Here is a 15,747-nt window from a genome sequence, read left to right on the forward strand (position 1 = left end):
CAAGCAAGGGTTACAGCAGCAGATGCAAAGGTTTAACCTAATTTCTTTGTAACCTTTTACAAAAGGGTTACAAACAAATTAACTTCAAATTGGATACCTGCTGCTAATTGCTTCCTGGCGCCTCGTTGCCTACTTGCAACTATTCTCTGACCCTGCTCTGACCCTTGAAGCAGGGTCAGAGAATAGTTACAAGTAGGCAACGAGGCACCTGTCCAAGGAATTAAACCTCATCAGGAAGCACTTACAGATATAAAAAACAGGAAGAAGGAAGAGGATGGCAAATACACCCATTTTGAGTTGTTAGGAGGGGTTAAACTAAAAGAGACCTTTACAGCACAATTTTCATATGCATTTTGCTAAAAATAAAAAGCTTTATGTTCTGTAGGGGCAACTCGGAAATCTGGCCCTTCAGAGATCCGGCCTCTCTTTCTTTCTCTCGTTCTCTCTCTCCCTCTCTCTTTCCCTCTCTTTCTCTCTCTTTCTATCTATCTATCTATCTATCTATCTATCTATCTATCTATCTATCTCTCTCTCCCTCTCCCATAAACGACTGCATGGGTAACTTCGCTATGCAAGCGGCTCGCGAAGACGCAAAAATCCCCGCGAACACGCAAAAAACCCCGCGAACATGCAAAAAACCCCGCGAACACGCAAAAAACAAAAATCCGCAAATTCGCGGATCGCAAATTCGCTAAATTTGCCCATGCTTAGTTTGAACTAAATAGAGTGGTTTTTACTAAAGCTAATGTGGGGATAAGTCTAATAAACTGGGTTGGAGTAGAGGTGGGTGGTATACATTGTGACCATTTTATTTGTGAAGGTAACATCTCTCTTTTGACTTTATCACTTGTGCGTATTTGGGCCTCTCATGTTTAACTGGAGTAAGCTGAGTAAAAGGAAGACTGCTCATGTCCACTGTAAGTTAACCCGGAATGATGACATAGATGTTGAACAGGAGCCAAGTTCACAATGTATTATACCCTGCGAACGGAATGTGAAAAGTTCAACGATGTGGACTTGTATTCAGACTGTTAAAATAATGTTGAAAATAAAATGTGAATCCTGGTGTGAAATAAAATCATGAATAAAAATTAAGGGGATGGGTTCATGAACAATGGTCGAACTGATTTAGAAGACATGTAAACATGGTGTGATGATCTTCCCCCTCGCCTGACCAATTAGATTTTGTATTTTTACAATATTGAAACATTAATGGGTGGAACATGAAGAACGAAAGGTATAATTAAGATAGCTTTAGTTAGTTAGTCAGATGGGGTCTTGCCAAATGCAGAATTGCTGCAGGAGATGTTGTTAGTGGGAGAGATGCTGATGAAGAACCGAATGCAGAACTTGAGCAGAACTTTCTATCCTAATTAATTGGGTTAGATCAGAAGATCGTGGAACAATCTTGAGGAGGAAGAGAGTGTCAGAGAGGGGTGCGGCGCAGTCGTCGGTATTTTAGAGAGGTCATCCATCCTGTCCTGATTCCTGTCCTGAAGTTTGTCTCCTGCCCTATCCCGGAGGACCCTCACCTGCCATTTGGCCAGGGGTTTGGTCTTTCAGACCATCCTTGGTAATTATATTTTTCGTATTATTTGCAGATGTTTTTTCCCTCTGTCCTCTCCCTTTCTGAGCATTGATCATTGCATGAGTCCATAGTATGTGTTTTTTTTATATTTATTTTTATTGAACATGAACAAGCAAGGCGACAACAAAATACATAAAGTGTATAGACTGCGCAAGGGTGGAACATCATTGCAATAGACAATAGAATAATCAACACAGTGACGGGGGAAGGATGGAGGAGATAGGGCACCCTCACCTGCCATTTGGCCAGGGGTTTGGTCTTTCAGACCATCCTTGGTAATTATATTTTTCGTATTATTTGCAGATGTTTTTTCCCTCTGTCCTCTCCCTTTCTGAGCATTGATCATTGCATGTGTCCAAAGTATGTGTTTTTTTTATATTTCTTTTTATTGAACATGAACAAGCAAGGTGACAACAAAATACATAAAGTGTATAGACTGCGCAAGGGTGGAACATCATTGCAATAGACAATAGAATAATCAACACAGTGACGGTGGAAGGAGGGAGGAGAAGAGGAGGCATCAAAGACATTAAAGCAATCAAGAACTATTACGGGGGTCAGGGGGAAAGCGGGACATCAAGGACAGCCGTCACTGGTGGTGCACATATGTCTCCTCTATATCGGTTCCAGGGACCCCAGACTTTATGCCACTTCCGGGGACGACCCCGAGCCAGATATGCAGTTCTTTCCCTGAACATGCACCAATCCATGTTTTCCATCCACACCTCAAGAGTAGGAGGCCTCCGGGACCCCCACAGCTGTGCAATATTACGTTTAGCAATCATGGCCCCTAGAGTCAGCCATTGTGTCTGAGCCACATTATGGTCGTGGGCTCCCAAACATTTAACAGGCAGCGCCTGGCTTCTTGCAAGAGAGCCACACCCATGACCTCCTGAATCACCTTGTGGACCTTCCTCCAATAAACAGCGACTTCCCTACACTCCCATATGATGTGGAGAAACGTACCCAACTGTCCGCAACCCCGTTAGCACAGACCCTCTTCAGAAAAACCCATTCAGACCAGACGGGGACCCGTGACATATACCCTGTGCAATATTTTGAGTTGAACTAATCTAAGTCGTGCCAGAATCGCGACCTCCTTGGGAGAGGAGATCGCCGACTGCCAGTCCTCATCATCGAGCTCAAGGCCGTCACGGGTCCACTGATCTCGCAATTTCGACAGAAGGTCTGTCCTATGGTTAATCAATTTTTTATACACCAGGGAGATGGTACTATCCGGCATATGACCGTCCAACACTCGGTCCTCCAGTGGTGTAGACTCCAGTATTTCCTCCCCTTCCGGGAAGACTGACATCAATGCATGGCGAACCTGAGCATAACGGAAATACTCAGCCCCTCCCAATTCAAATTCAGTCTGCAAGACCGCAAACGACTTCACTTGCCCCTTAGCCCCGAGGTCTCCCACCTTGTTGATGCCAATGAGATCCCACTTGTCGAACCCCTTAGTGTTCGCCAAGGTCAAACGATCTTTCCACCCTAACGCACTAGTGGCATCCTGCAAGACCCGTACGGCCGTCCTCGTCGGCCCCGACAGAGACCTCACAACCGATTTAGAATATAACGCCCTATAATAGTTGCCCCCGGGAAGTAACCACCTATCCATGGCTAAACCAGGGTTTAACTCGGGCCATACATACCGTGGTTGATGGCCCCTAATTGTGATGCCCAATAGTACCTTTTAATGTCGGGAAGAGCAATACCCCCGTCGAACCACGGGAGCGTCAATTTGGCAAACACAATTCGAGGTCTGCCATCCCACAACAATTTCCTCTGTAGACCCTCAACTATCCAAAAATAACTAGCAGGAACTATGTCAAGCGTTTTCTGAAGGGCGTACAAAAAACGAGGAAGAGACATCATCTTAAAAAGGGCCGCTTGCCCAAGCAACGAAAGCGGAAGCTTCCACCAGCCCGCAATATCTCGTTGCAACAGATTCAAGGGAGGGAGAAGGTTTTTTTCATACCGAACCAGGGGGTCCATCGAAACATAAATACCAAGATATTTAAACCCCTCCTGCGCTATCTGGATGGGACAGTTATGCAGCAAAACCGGAGTATCACCACAGAGGACGTAAAGATAGGATTTTGCCCAGTTGATAATCAGGCCCGAGTTTCTACCAAAGGAAGGCAAGACATCACATAACACTATCAGAGACTTTCTAGGGGAAGTCAAGTAAAGCACGAAGTTGTCCGCATATAAGGAGATTCGATCCTCGTACTCTGGAGACCAGTGAATACCCCTCATGGAGGGCTCCCAATGGATCCACGCAGCGAGGGGCTCCAAGGCCAATGCGAACAAAAGGGGAGAAAGCGGGCAACCCTGGCGGGTACCCTGCCCGAGACAAAACAGAGCCGAAACGCGACCGTTAACCACAATTTGAGCGAGGGGGTCTGCATAAAGAAGCCGCACCCAACGAATGAAATCCGACCCAAAACCAAATTTAGTCAACACCCCGCACAAATACGGCCATTCCACAGTATTGAATGCCATAGTGGCGGCCAAAGACGTACAATCCATGAGTTCCCTGTCCACATCAGAGAGAGTCGGAAGGGCAATATCTCATAGCAATAAGCAAGAGTCTTCCTCCGGTCTATCCGACACGGAAGAGTACACAGTATGAAAATGATCGGCAAAACATGCCACTATCTCTTGTGCGTCGGTCATCAGGGCCCCACTCTCCGTCTCAATCTCAGGTACCACACGACTTGCTCTATCTTTTTTATCCAACCATGCTATCAATTTGCCCACCTTGTCCCCCACATTATAGAGATGCCCCTGTTGTTCCCGACTAAGGGCTTTCGCAGCCTCCGTCACCAACGTCCTATATTCCAGCTGCTTCAATTGCAGAACATGCAATCTAGAACGGGTCACCTCCTGGTCTAGAGCTAATTCCATGTCAGCTATCTCAGTCTCTATCTTTACCACATTTTCCCCTTTCTGCTTCTTTACTCCAGCAATCAATGATAGAGCTTGACCCCTAATGACGGCCTTAAACGCTTCCCATAGTAAGACCACGGAAGAAACCGAACCTTCATTCTCCCGGAAATAATGATCCAAAGCCTTTAAAAGCTCACTGCGGGTCTTAGGATTGCGAAGATACCAAGGGTTAATCGGGCTACCCGTCCCTCAGCACCCGATGCTAATTCCAACCGAAGCCACAGCGGGGAGTGATCGGAAATACCCCGGGCCATATGCCTGACCTCCATAACACAAGACGCCTGCGCAGCCAGCACCAACACATAATCAATCCTAGAGAGGCTACCATGGGTGCCCGAGTGAAACGTATACTGCGGCTGAGTAGAATGAAGCAGTCTCCAGCAGTCCACCAAGCCTAATGTGTCCATGAAGTCAGGCAGCCAACCATGCACCCCCCTTAGGTCCCTAGGAGGGTGTCTATCAAGCATACCGGAAACCACTGCGTTAAATTCTCCACCCAGTATCAAAGACCCCCCGGGGAGATCGAGTAAAACCCGTCCCAAATCAGCAAAGGTAGTAGATTGTAGGCCGGGAGGAACATAAACAGAGACCAGGGAAAGCGTGCGGCCCTCCCACCGCCCCGAAACAGCCGCATAGCGTCCCCTATCGTCAAGGAGCCTGGAGTCCACCTCAAGCGGAAGAGCGTTCTTAATAAGGATTCCGACCCCCCGAGACCGAGAAGCGAACCCAGCGTAGGCAACTAGACGATACCCCTTCCTGTTCATGACATGACATGTATTCCCTACCAAGTCGGTCTCCTGAAGTAGAACAACATCAGGGGAGTGACGTTTCAAAAGCTGCAGTACCACCCCACGCTTAATCTTGTCCCCCAGCCCATTAACATTCCAAATCATCAACCTCAACCCTGTCAAGTGCCTGGAAGCGCCTTTCAAGTACAATCTAGCTCGCAAGACTACATGTCCCAGAATCCTTGGCGCTGTGGGAGGAGTATAAAAGGGGGAATCTGCTGATGCTATGCGTCGGATATTCTGGTTCCGGACCCGGTGTGGAGTGTTGACCGTCGTTGGAGTTCCTGTTTTGCTGTTCCCTCAGTCGTATTTCGTTGTTTACCAGTCGGCGTCCCCGTTGGCTGAGCCTTCTTGCACCGGCTCGTGCGGGGAACGCCAAAGCGTTTCCGTGTCCTGAACTTACCTGCACGGTTTGCGCGGAAGACACAAGGTGTTCACCTTTTTTCGTTTTTCTTGTTCATTCGGCGTCCCCGTTGGCTGAGCCTTCTTGCACCGGCTCGTGCGGGGCATGCCCAGATTTGTTTCCATCTTTCGGCGTCCCTGTTGGCAGAGCCTTCTTGCACCGGCTCGTGCAGGGAACGCCAGAAGTTTGCTTCCTCAGTCGGCGTCCCTGTTGACAAAGCCTTCTTGCTCCGGCTCGTGCAGGGAACGCCAGAAGCTGGTTTCCTCATTCGGCGTCCCTGTTGGCTGAGCCTTCTTGCACCGGCTCGTGCAGGGAATGTCCTGTTATTCTTTTCCTGCCTTAACCAGACCTGAGGTTCTTCTATATCAGGTACTGTAATTACATTTAACTAAGGGGTGACGTAACCCAACTCATTTCTATTATTTGTATCATTGTACACTAGACCTGGGTCCTTGCCATGGGATGTTATACTACGTTCTCAGCCACCATCAGAGTATGCATGGTATGTACTCAGTAATAGTATAGTTAAGTGACAAGTATAGGTCTTATTCACGCTAAGGTCTCAACTGCTTGTGTATTACAGGGGGAGTTGATGTACGCATCTTACCCATACCTCGGATCAAATAGTAGGGGAAGAGAAGTATCTTCAGGGCCTACTCTTCGTTTTGTTACAGGTATAGGGTACAGTCGTTCATTGAGTATTAGTTTGTGTCTTCTATACTACAAGACAAGATACGATTATTCTTTTATCTTTTGTCGTTACAGATCTCCCTCCCTGCTGTCCCCTTCCTTTCCTTCCTGTGTATTTTCCCTTCTGCCCTCACTTGATCCTTCCTGGACCCAGGCTGTAATAGCTTTCTGGGTTCGGTTAGATCAGGAGGTGGCCCTCCGAGGACTTGGAGGATAACAAACCCCCATCATGAAAGAGAAGGAAGATCTAACCCCGAGCAGAGTCCTTCACACCAATGAAAATGTCCAGCAATATAGCGCCTTGCAAAAACAGTAACATAAATACCAACATCCCTCCACCACCCTCCCCGAAACAACCCGTTGCAGCACCCCCCACCCTGCACCCCTGCTTACAACTAAAGAGCCACCCCAACTCGCAGTTTGCCTGTCGCCCCACATCTAAACTAAACTATAAGAAGTAAAGCTGAGGAGGAGAAAGACCCGCCGATAGCCCCGCAACCCCCCGTTCGAACAACAGTCAGAAGTACATCGGAATTGGAACCATTACAGTATCAATCCCCCCAGTGTCTCCAGAAACCAAGCAATGGCACTCATTCCTGCCTCTCAAGTCTTCCCTCCGCTCCACCAGACTGACTCTCTGGTTCCCGTTGGGCCGGCAGAGTGTCCCACCTCGGGCTTATCAAAAAAGTGGACCCATTCGTTGTACTCGATCCTCAACTTGGCCGGGAAAAGCATGGCGTATTTGAGTCCCATATCTAGGAGTCTCCTTTTCACCCCCAAAAAACTGAGTCTCTGTTTCTGGACCATCTGCGTGAAGTCCGGGTAGAAACTAATAGAAGAGTTCACAAACTTCAAGGGTCCACCCGCCCGCGAAGCCTTTAGGATAGCATCTCTATCCCGAAAGTTGAAAATCCGAGCTATCATAGGCTGCGGCGGGGCTCCCACTTTTGGTCTGCCACCCGGGATCCTATGGGCCCGTTCCACCGTAAAAAACTTGCTCAGTCCCTTGGGGGCTAGATGTTTGACGATAAGGTCCTCAACAAAGAGGTCAGCCGCTTGATCTTCGGCCTTTTCCGGAACACCAATTATGCGGACATTGTTCCGCCGAGCCCTCCCTTCAAAATCCTCCAGGCGACGGATAACAACATCATTGGAGGCCTTTAGGTTACGGACCTCGGTCTGCAGGTCAACGACGTCATCAGTTAGGCTCGATGTTTTTATATCCAACGATTTGACCCTTTCGTTGGTTTTTGTAAGGTCTGTACGGATCAAATTCACATCGATCGCCACCGCATCCAATTTATGAGCAAGGGTCTCCATTTGCTTTCCGAGGGAAGACTTGAAAAAATCGATGGCGGCCATCACATCTTGTAAAGTTGGTTCCATTACCGGAGTCGATGAACCTCTCGCCTCCTCTAGTGATCCACCAGGTCCACTGGGCGTCCCCTTAACCTGAGCATAACGATCCATCACGTTGGTTTGGGTGTAGCCTCCCCGTCTGGTGGTTTTCAACTTCTGTTTGTCCCCCTCCGGTTTGTTCGCCATTTCGGAATAATCCCAGGTGTTATCCAAATCAAGAGCAGGGAGGACACAAGCAGGCCAACCAGAGAGCAGTAGATAGAACCCAACTGCAAGGGATGTCGACCAAGATGATAGAGCAGCAGAGAGTCAAGAAAGCAAAAGTCCATAATGGCTCTCGGGCAAAGGAGTAGAATTGGCCAAAAAAGACAGCTTATACCGTAGTCCAAGGCCAAAACTCCAAATATTGTTCAGCACGCCCAAGAACCAATCAGGATACAAGCTTTCGAAACGAGTGAGGCGTCCCCAGGCCCGGGAACCAAACCAAGCGCCAAAAACGAAAGCGAAAGTGGAACCGGACCGGCCGCCTCTGCTGCCTTAGGCCGTTGTTGTTCAATTACGCCCCGGGCACCATGCCAACTCGGGCGCCGGGCATCCAAGAGGCGAAGGCCGCAAATTGTCCAGCGCCACAACTCCGGTCTCCGGGGTCCGATCGGGATGTAAATTTCAATTTTCGCTTCTCCTATGGTTCATCTGTACGAAGACGTCAACAGCGAACAGGATAAGTGACAGGATATAAAAGTATGTGTTTTGATGATTAATTAATTTAATTTCCTCACCTAAGGATGATGGTGACTGCACTGTGCATTTGAGATGGTTCTCATGTGTTTAAAATTTAGATAAAAATTTAAAACTTTCCAGAGTCTGTAGTTATTTACATTGAATAAAGAACAGTTAAGTTTTATGTTATTTTCACCATCAACTAATTCAACTAATGGTCCATCCACCAGAGGAAAGAACTTTTTGATCAGTGAAAGGTTATTTAGGAGTATTAAATAACTGATCTTGAAAATTGTGAAAATTATAAACTTTGACTCCAGCGGTTTACTCAACTGTGTGTGTGTGTTTATGGGCCCAGGTGAGTATATGGTTGTGGAGGATCTGTTGTTATTAGTAAGCCGCTGGATCAATACCATGCATAGTCCATGTTACCCCAGTCCACTCTACTCTGCACCACTCCACACAACTGCATTCTACTCTGCACCAATCCACACTACACCACTCTACTTCCCACTGTGTCACTGCACTCGTCTCCGCACCACTCCACTCTACGCCTCTCTCTTCTCTACACAACCCCACTCAACTCTACTATGCACCACTGCACTCTTAGCCACTGTACTCTAGACCACTCTGCGCCACTGCACTCTATGCCACCCTACTCTGTAACATTGCACCCTGTGCCACTGCACTCTATGCCAATGCACTGTACACCACTTTACTCAAAACAATGCACTATATGCCAATTTACTCTGTACTAATCACTCTACACCACTGTACTTTATGACACTGCGCTCGATGCCACTCTATTCTACTGTGCGTCACTGCACTCTACGCCACTCTATCCTACTATATACCACTCCATTATATGACAGTATACTCTCCAATACTGCACTCTCTGCCACTTTTATTTTTTGACAGTTTAAGCCACTGAACTATACGCCACTGAAATCTAGGTCAGTGCACTCTAAGCCAATCCACGCTAGACCACTCTAATGTACTCTGCACCACTACACTTTATGACCCTCTACTCTATCCCACTACACTCTACTCCACTTCACTCTACTCTGAAACATTCTACTCCATGCCACTGCAACCTATGCCACTTTATTCTACTGTGTGTCAAAAGCACTCTACGCCACTCCACACCATGCCACTCAATTTTATACTGCTGCACTCTATGCCACTGTATTCTACACCAATGCTCTCTACGGCACTTTACTCAAAACCAATACACTCTACACCACTTCAATCTATACAATCTACTTTGCACCACAGCACTGTACGCCACTACACTCTACTCTACAACACTGCACTCTACACCATTTCACTCTGTCACTTTACACAGCATCATTCTACGCCACTGTACTCTACATCAATACACTCTACGCCACTCTACTCTACACAAATACACTCTATGGCATTCTGTTCTTGTGCACTGCACCCTCTGCCACTAACATCTATGCCACTTTACTCTTCACCAGTTTATTCTATGACACTTCACTCTACTCTGCACTACTCTACGCCAATCTACTACACTCTACGACAATGCACTCCACACCACTCTAATCTACTGTGCACCACTGCACTCTATGAAACTTCACTCTATACCACGCCAGGGTAGGCCACTCCACTTTGCACCACTCCACACCACTCCACTTTGCAACACTGCACTCTACGCCAATGCAGTCTACAACACTACTCTGTTACCACTCCACTTTACCCTGCAGCACTCCACTCTACACCAATTCACTCAGCTCTGAAACAATCTACTCTACGCCACTGCACTCTGTGCCACTCTACTCCACTCTGCTCCACTCCACTCTAAGAAAATGCAATCAATGCTGTGTCACACTACTCTATGCCACTGCTCTCTACAATACTTTATTCTACCCTGCATTACTCCACTCTACTTTGAAACAATCTACACTATGCCACTGCATTGTATGCCACTGCACTCTACGCCACTTCTCTCCACTCTACGCCACTGCAGTCTGCTCCATGCCACTGTATCTAAACCACTGCACTCAACGCCAATTTTCTCCACACTACTTTGCTCAAAACAAATGCATCCTATGCCACTGCACCGACGCCAACTACTTTGTACCACTTCACTTTACGCCACTATACTCTACAACATTCCACTCAATGCCACTGCACTCTACACCACTGCACATTATGTCACTCTACACTACTGCACCACTGTACTCTAGGTCACTGCTCTCTGCACCACTCTACCCTGTACCACTCTACTATGCACCACTCTACTATGCACCACTCTACGAACCTGCACTCTACGACCCTGCACTCTAACACTCTACTCTGCATGATTGCACTCTATGCCATTGCACTCTACTCTGTACCACTCAACTTTCCACCAATCTACTGCACGGTGTACCACTGCACTTTACAGCGCTACACTATATGGGTTTGCACTCTTAATAACTGTGCTCTACACCACTGCACTCTATGCCATTCTACTTTACACCTCTGCACTCTACTCTGCACCACTCCACTCAATGCCACTACACTCTACTCCACTCAGTTCCACTCTGCACCACTTCACTCTATGCCATTGCACTCTACGCACTGCAATCTACTCTTTACTTTTCTACTCTATGCCACTGCACTCTACGCTACTCTACCTCAGTGCACTCTACGCCAATGCACTCTAGCCCTCTTTACTAAAAAGCAATGCACTCTGCCACAGCACTCTACCCCAATCTACTGTGCACCTCTGTACTTTATGCCACTTTACTCTAGACCTTTCAACTCCACTCTGGTACACTTCACTCTACGACACTCCACTGCACGATACTCCACTCTATGATGCTCTACTCCATTAAACTCTGCTCCACTGGCATTCTACTCCACTCTATGCCAATCCACTTTACAGCACTCTACTCCACTCTGTGCCATTCTATTCCCTACAATGCTCTACGTAACTCCCTCTATGCCACTCCATACCACTGTACTCCACGCTATTCCATGACACACTACTCACTCAACACCACTCCACTTTAGGGCAATCTACTATGCTGTACGCCACTCTACAACACTCTGCCCTACTCTACGCAACACCTTTTAAGCCACTCCACTCTGCTCTACACCACTCCATGACACTCTATGCCACACTTCTCTACAACACTCTACTCTACTCCCTCCGTGACACTCCACAACACTGTACGCTACACCATAACACTCCACTTCATTCCCCTCCGCACCACTCAACTCTACTTTATGCCACTCCACGCCATGCTACACAACTCCATAACACTACACTCTGCTCCACTTTCCAACATGCCACTCCACGCCACTCTCCTTTACCAGACTAACTTTTAGCCAGATTGTTCAGCAGGAACTCTGGAGTACAAAATTGCTAAACATATTGTTAAAGCCAATAGCTCTTGCATAGGGGAGACCTATTGGATTTGACAATGAGGGTTCTTTTAGGACTTTGGCCATGTGTAGTCTTTTGAGATGGGTCCTGGCACCTCTTCACTATGTATATTAATAAAGAATACGGCAACGCCAAACTCACATTGCTGTGGTGGGAGACGTGCGAGGCGCTTACCAGCAAATAAACTTGTTTTGTAAATCAGATGAGACAAACCCGCTGGTGTTAGGAATATGTAGTAATCTTTACTGGCACATATTATTCGAATCAAAAATCTCAAGCCCTGCTTTAAATCTTTTTCAAAGTCCTCGGGTTCAGGAGTATGTGAGCCCTAACCTGGTATATATTGTTGCGTGTTTCCTTGCGCAGTGTGGGCCTCATTTAAGAGGCCCCTTGCGCCGCCATAACGTCACTTTTTGTGATGTATTGTGGCACAGGAGCCTGCTTCATATTTATGAGGCAGCACTAAGCTATTTTTTTGGCTTAATGCTGCCTGATAAATATCAGTCCCATTTACGCAGTTTCCTGCGTTAAAGTGGCATTCCATGGGTGTTGCTGGGGGCGTTCCCAGCAACACCCATGGCTTTTTGACACTGCCCCAGATTTACAAGAAATCGTGAATCTGAGGCTGCGCCAAAAACTTACACCTCTCCAAGGGATGCGTAAGGAAGGCACAATGAGGTCAAATAACTTTATTTCTCCCCATTTTTCCTTATTCTATGTGTGTTGAAGCACAGACAGAAAAAGGAAAAAAGCCTCTTGTGATTGTTTTGTGCATGAAGGTTTACCTTTCTGCACAAAACAATCATCCCCTCAGCGGCAGGCACCTTTGCACCCCCTGGTGCAAAGGTGCCTGCATTGGCGCATGGCAGCCCATTGTGTGCTGGCGCAGGGGAAAATGACAGGAATTGGCCGAATTTCATCGATACGACGCATTCTTGCCCTTTTCTTTTGGCGTTGGGAAGCGCAGCAGGAAGGCCTGCGGCGCTGCCCTACGGTAAAACCTCATAAATGAGGCCCTGTGTGTTTTGTGTAGAAATGTGTGTGCGTGCATTCGTTTATTGTGTGTTAGGAGGTGAGAATGTGTGTTAAATTCCTGTCTTTATGCCTGTCAACAGGTATATAATTACCTCTATGGTAGCACGCGAAAGTGCTGGCTTGATTATTTTGTTTGTGACAGCCCCTCTTTGAGTGTTACATGAGTGTCTGCCTGTAACTGCCAACTTGTTAGTTTTAGCTTGAATAAATTCTTTTGAACTTGGCACGAATTAGAATCACCATAGCAACGGGACAAGGGGCACTGCGTCATGACCTTGTTTTCACCCTGTGATGCGAGCAAGAGGCTCTGACCCAATATAAACAGCACTCAGAGTCTAATCCCCCACTGAGATTTCAGACTGTCTGCTGGTCCCTGACTGAGACATCACCCATCAGTCTACTCTTCCTCAGCCTGAGTGAAAACTCACATAAGCTCGCTTTCCTTCCCCTGTCCTATCTCTCAGAAGTTACGAGAATCTAACTCGATCCTCTGGTGATACCTCGTTATAAACGTTCCAATTCACGTCCTCTTGCTATTTGGAGGAAGACTTCCCACTACTGATAATTTCTACTTTCCATGACCATGGTAGTTCCTTCCCAGTGCATTCCTGTGGTTGGAGTGTCTGCCTTTTTGCAGTATTTTCCATGTACTTGTGTTTGGTGCCCCTTTGTAACATGCACACACCACTTTGCCCTTGTAACACACTGTTGCTACCTCTCACATGTTTTTACCTTTGATACTTGCACAAGTGCCACCTTTGCCTACGTAACGCTTGTTCCTGTGCCTGAGTATCTAGCACTTATTGCAGTATTATACCTCAAATTATACTTTGTTTTCTCTTATAACTGCACACTTGTCACTTTTCCTCTTGTGCACTTTTGACTACCTAATGTATTTTTGGTTGCTCACAATTTTTACTACCTCATGTATTTTGTTTGCTCACAATTGTCACTATTACCTTTTCTACCTCATGTATTTTTGGTTGCTCTCAATTTTTACTACCTCATGTATTTTGTTTGCTCACAATTGTCACTTTTACCTTATGTAACGTAACGTATGCTTTTGTAATCTGTTCTTTTGTAATGTTTCTCATTATGTTTCCTTTCTGTTCCTAATGTGAAGCGCTCTGACGCCTTCGGGTAAAGTCTGCGCTATATAAAAATGCATATGTTAGACCTGGCACCTTGGCGTGAGTTTCCCTTCCACTTTTTGCTGGTGTGCCTCCGATGTTTTGCTGGTTGTCCGATACTCAGGGCACTGCGCCACGGCCGACCCGTGCCGCAGTGCAAGTGCTCCCTACTGTAAAATTGTACATGTGATTGGTATCCATGATTGGTTCATTGGATTTACTGTTAGTCCCTAGTAAAGTGCACTAGGAGTGCCAGGGCTTGTAGATGCCAATACTGCTAGTGGGCCTGCAGCGCTGGTTGCGCCACCCACAGAAGCAGCCGTAAGATGTGTCTGGGGACTGCCACCGCAGAACCCGCGTGCAGTCTCGTACTGTCATGCTGGCTGGGCGAGTGCACCCACTCGCCAGCCCCTGAACCTTCCCTTGACTGCATATTAGTAACCCCTATGGTAGGCCTGCGGCAGGCGCGCAACACCCATTGGGCTCACCGGGCTTCAGCCCCCCCCCGTCGCCTCCTCTGCCCGGGCTAAGATTACACGCACTGAAATGGTGCAAGATAGCATCCGATCGGAGAATGATTTTTTTAATGCTTTCTGAGAGGCCCAGCAGCCCGAGCCAGCCAGCCTCTGCTTCAGTGAGTGACCTCCTGCCCCCACCTCTTGTTTTCCTTTACGGTGGCGCCGCGAGGTGAAATCCTTGCCTGAAGGCAGGGATTTCACCTAAGCACTTGATCGCTTGTGAGCATGGGGTGTGAAGTGCACAGCAGGGGGAAAGGGCTGGCCAGTTAAGGTGATGCTTTTCCTTTGTAAAGGAATTTCTGCTGGCGTCATAGCCCATGGGGTGCTGTCTGTGCACTTGTATAATGTGTATTTCATACAAGTGCGCAGACAGCAACCCCTGGGCTATGACGCCAGCAGGAATTAATTTACAAAGGAAAAGCATCACCTGCACTGGCCATCCCTTTGCCCCTGCTGTCTGTGTACTTGGATGGAATTCACATCCAAGGCGCTGCTCACCAGATAAATGGTGAACCATGGATCTTTCTATTTTCGCATCCAAGGGCACCAGGGAAGAAGCAGAGGAGGCCCAGACAAGGAGAATCCAGGAGCCATTTGACCCCCACCTATCTACTCTGAGACCTTCGAGGGACTGGATGCCAGGACACAGTGCTGCTGATCAGCCAGCCTCCACAGTATAGTATCAGAGGAGCAGGCAGCAGTTTTTTATTTATGTAAGTCCCAGTAACTTTAATGCATTTTTCAGTACAGCATTACCTACTGCCTGCTGCATGTCTAGGTTACTTTGAATGTTGTTCTTGACTTACATACATAGAAACGTCAAAGAGGACAGTCCCCTCCAAATATGCAAATGTAGTGTAAGTTTGTAGTGTTCATTTTTTTTTTTTGTGGTGGTAGTGGGTAATTTTAGAGTTCAGGGTGGGTGTGGGTTTTAGGGTGCCAGTGAGTACTTTTATGGTTCAGGGTGGGTTACGGATTGGGGTGCCAGGGGGTAATTTTAGGGTTCTGAGCGGGTATGGGTTTTGGGGTTCCAGGGGGCAATTTTAGGGTTCAAGGTGAGTATGGGTTTTGGGGTGCCAGGGGACATTTTAGGGTTCAGCGTGGGTATGTGTTTTGGTGTGCCAGGGGTAATTTTAGGGTTCAGGGCAGGTGTGGGTTTTG

Source organism: Lissotriton vulgaris, chromosome 2_1, assembly GCF_964263255.1.
Source record: "Lissotriton vulgaris chromosome 2_1, aLisVul1.2, whole genome shotgun sequence".
In the NCBI taxonomy this organism is placed as follows: Eukaryota; Metazoa; Chordata; class Amphibia; order Caudata; family Salamandridae; genus Lissotriton; species Lissotriton vulgaris.